We start from the raw sequence: 4,794 nt of genomic DNA, 5'->3' as shown, positions 1-4,794 counted from the left end.
TGGTCCTCCACCATGAGGAATATAGGCCATTTGAACACAGGCTAATGACACGTTGTGGATAGAAAGCATATTGAGACAATAAAAAATAGCCTGACACAGGATGAGCATTACAATGATTTTGAAATAGTTTGCAAAGCTTCCATCTACCTGGTTAGGCTTGCAGTGAGGCTTGGCTTCCAAAGCATATTTGTCCAGATTTTCGCTTTTGGCTTCAACTATAAAACCTTTATACAAACTCTTTGTGCTCAATACGTAGGAGGAACTAGTATTACCTCCTCCTGGTAAAGTGTAAATTTCTACTTTTCATCTAGGTATTTGTGGCTGTGACCACACTTAGTCAAGTTCAAGCTGTGGAAGGTTTAAGCAGCACCGCTGCCTGTGGTCTCTGACACTGGATGCTTCTCCCATTTTTTTCATGCCAGACCCTTTCAATGCTGTTTTGACATCCCTAATTACCTCTTCCCCATTTATATCAGTTTCTCACTCTTGCCCCTACCTGATACTGATCTCGCAAAGCTTTGCAGATTTGAAGAAAATACTGTTTTTGACTCATGTATGTGTACTTGTCCATTTTTACAATCTGTAATTTAAAATTCTCATTATGTTTATACTCAAGTCTAAACTCCCATGAACTACCACAGGAGTTGTGCCTAGCTAGAATGGAAGATCTGGTTCATGCATTTTTCAGCAGTCTATAGTGAATGGAACAGAAAATTAAACTCAAGAAGCTGCCTTTCTCTATGGGCTGTATATATACTGGTAATGGGGTCAGAATCATCAAATGGGTGCTTAAAATTAGGCAAATAAATTAATTGTGCAGCCTATACATTTTAAAATATTGGCCCAAATTTTCAAGTTGTGTCTACTTGAGGCTGCTGTGCTAAATATGTCTGAGAGTTTTGGAAGTACTGTTGCTATCATGAATATATGTCACAGTTGTTGCAGGTCTGTTTGTCATGCAAACTGTTGTTCTCTGAAATACTTAAAGATTTGGCCTTCCCATGGGGTCCCTAACGAGAGAATCAGCTAACCTGGGTGGGGGGAAGCCAGTGGGACCCACGGACCCCTGACTGGAGGGCTATAAAACTCTCCCACACCCTATAAGGCGTTGTCCCAGTAACAGCATTGCTAGGTGTAGCCATGTAGGAGTCTATTCCTCTGACTTCATTTTAATCTTGCCACTACCTTGGGTCTCCTGGTCTGGATTGACTGCTTTGACTATGACGCTGGCTTGACCCCTGGCTTGATGTTCTGGAATCGGGATGGATACTCAGCTTTGATCTTGGTTTTCACTCTGCTAATCCCTGATTTAGTGCAAACCACTAAGACTACACAACAGTCAGCCCCAACAAGACCCACCAAGTTTCAAAATTTGACTTGCACAATCACTAAACCCTTCACAGAGGGAATGCTAAAGCTAAGGATAACACTGGTGTTCTAACCTCATACAGTAGAGTGATGGGAGCAGCAACCTTCACGTGAGCCTATCTGTTCAATGTGCTATTTGCTCCACAAATGAATGCTGCCCAAATGCTATGCTGATGTCTGGATGCCAGTCTGAATAGCAAGGGCAAAACAAATAATCTGTAATTTGCCCATGCTAATGTAACATTTAAACTTTAATTTGAATTAGCCAGTTAATCTGAATAAATTGAAAGTAATAGAATTGTAGAGTGGAATGTTCACATAAATGTTCTGATGCTCCAAGAAATGCATGTTGCTGGAGCAGATTCATCATGCTTTAACATGTCTGAATATATTTTTATAATAGACCAAAGCTATTCAGAATATGGCATTGCCACAATAATATTACTAAATCCATATCACCAGTGGCTGATGATTTCCCAAATACTTGATGGCATCCAAGTTGGTGATTTAGGAATATATTTTGATAAGGCAATAAATCAGCTACAGCCTTCTCCAGTTTTACCATCATCTAATATTCTAATGAACCATATTAGAAATTTTGGTAGATAGTGAGGCTACTCTTTAATAACTAAGTGGCAGCCAACCTGTGTGTGAACATTATTTTTTATTTGGCATTTAATATTTAATTCAAAATTAAATGGGACATTTTATTCTGCCTAGTGGAGAAAAGATTATATGCTGGACTCATGTTTTGTGTCTACAAATGCAAGCATACATCTGCTGCCTTCATCACATGTACCCAACATGAATATATTGCCCAGGAACTGCTTGTTACACATAGTGCACAAATATCCTGAAATCATAGTAGTATCATAGTATCATAGTACTTAGGGTCGGAAGGGACCTAAACAGATCATCAGGTCCGACCCCCTGTCCTGGGCAGGAACAGGCGCCGGGGTCATATCACGCCAGCCAAATATCTGTCCAGCCTCCTCTTGAAGACCCCCAAGGTAGGACAGTGTACCACTTTCCTTGGGAGTCCATTCCAGAGCCTGGCAGCCCTAACCGTAAAGTAATGTCTCCTGATGTCCAGCCTGAACCTTCTCTCTAACAATTTGTGGCCGTTATTCCTAGTAACCCCGGGTGGTGCCTGGGGGAACACAGCCTCCCCCAATTCCCGCTGGTCACCCTTGGTGAGTTTGTAAACCACCACCAGATCCCCTCTCAGCCTTCTCTTGTGGCGGCTGAATAGGTTCAGGTCCTTTAGCCTCTCTACATAGGGCCTACCCTGCTGCCCCTTGACAAATCTTTGGCAAGCTGATTGTCCTGCATTTGCAACAGTTGTTGAGGAAAACATAGGTTATTAATCTGCTACATGTGATCTTTCTGAACATTTTACTAAGCTCGTGAAAAAAAAAATTGCATGGGAAAATATTCCTTGTGCCTTCAGTAGATCTTTTGCTCTCTTCTGGAGTTCAGTGAGATGTATTTAAGATAGTATGAAGCTTCAGGTGTTCCAGATGAAGGATCTGTTCTCTTATAGTCATTGGACACTACTAGATGGTTGCACTGGACTAAGGCTATGGAACATACGAGTTTCATTGTGCAAGTGAAAAAGCATGGAACCTCCCACATCGTCTTTGTGGTACAGCCACAGTAATACACAAACAGCTAAAGTTACTGTGAACCACCAGATTCTCAATGATTTGAAGCCTTAACAAACAGCAGTATAAAGAGTGGTGATTACAGTTCTCTGAGAGTTGCTAAATGAAACAGATACGTGTGCATGGCACTGTTTCAGTAGGCCAATTTTATTCATTGACCGCTAAGCAATCAGAATTTTGCTAATCTTAACCGGGTCAGTTTGCTAAAGAACAGTGCTCCACAATGGTGTCATTTAAAAAAAAAAACTAAACTATATTATTATTACTTAAACATTACCAGTTTGAAAGGATTAATAACCAGTGCTAACTTTGTGTGCAGTCTTAGATGTTCCACGTTAAGATCAGTGCCAACTCTGAACAGTATATACTAGCCCTTAGTGAATTTCTTCCTGTTAATTTTCTATTGAATAGAAAAGTAGTTAAGATGTAGGCACTATGAGCCTATTCCCAGGGCTCCAGTTCCTGGAGTCACCTAATTACATCAGAATCTCAAATTTTGGGGGAGATTGGGGCTGAATAGAATGGCTTCGTTTACAAATTACACTACTGTAATCTATATTATGAATTTAAACCAGCATAGTTAAATTATGCAAACCCCTGTATCAACATTTATTTTGGTATAAAAGTGGCCTTTTCAGCTGAGCAAAAAGTAGCTTGGAAACAGATTAATTTAAAACGAAATATACCAATCTTAACTGAAGTAGGAATGTCCGCACAGTTTTGCAGAAGTTTAAAATGTGACTGAAGTTAAATGAATGTTTCCATTTTTGTAAATCAATGTTTCCATTTTTGTCTTTGTGGTTGAAAAACAAACGTGTGAAGCAGGTGTAGTCAATGCAGGGTTATTTGTCTGAGCGTGCCGAAAACCTAAATGTTGTCACAGAGCGTTAACTCAAAAGCTACTCTATTGGAGAGGCCTCACAAGAGCCTATTCCACAGTCTGGACACCCTGACTGTGAAGAAGATTTTCCTAATGTTGAGCCTGCATCGGTCTTCTAGGAGTTTGTGGCCATTACTCCTGGTTTTCCCCTCGGGTGCCCTGGCGAACAGCTGCTCACCGAGGCCTTGATGTACTTCCCTAGTGTAGCGGTAAGCTGCTACCAGGTCCCCTCTCACCTCTTTTCCTCAGGCTGATGTTCAGTGGCAACATGTAGGGGGTGCACAGGAGTGCACATGCACCCCCTGACCAGCCGCACTCCCCGGTTAGGTGATGGGCAGGTGGGAGTGCCAGTGCCCCACCTTGGGCGCCGGCCAGGGAGCGGGAGTGCTGGATGTAGCGCCGCAGCCGCTTTCCTGTCGGTGAGTTTTGCCGTGGATGGATCCCCCCCAGGCCAGTGAGACTGGTTGTAGTGACCCCCCCAATCACTGACTGGTCGCTGGGGGGGGCGGGGGGGGTACGTGCACCCCTGGACTAAGGTGGCACCAGTTGCCCATGCTGATGTTTTAAGTGTGAAATTGGTGATGTTTCTTTGTTGAGGTGTCAATTCTGGGTACTACTACTAATAAAAACAAAAACAAAAAAAGGAGAGGGAGGAGCTTGGAGGGCAGGGTTTTTTTTTTTAAAAACCACACCCCTTCAACACTTGCAAACCAGTCCCCCCAGTTCCCCTGACGTTATAGGCACCACTCATGTGTGCAAGTTGCAAAACAAAAAACAACGCCCGCCCCAGCCTCGTATGAAGCCGCATCTTGGTGTGAACCACGGGATCAACCGGGCGCGCGCTAGCCCCGCCCTCCAAGCTAGCTCCTCCCCCTCCCCTGA

The sequence above is a fragment of the Alligator sinensis genome, unplaced genomic scaffold (assembly GCF_000455745.1).
Source record: "Alligator sinensis unplaced genomic scaffold, ASM45574v1 scaffold895_3, whole genome shotgun sequence".
Lineage (NCBI taxonomy): Eukaryota > Metazoa > Chordata > Crocodylia > Alligatoridae > Alligator > Alligator sinensis.
Note: the sequence above shows the minus strand (reverse complement) of the source record.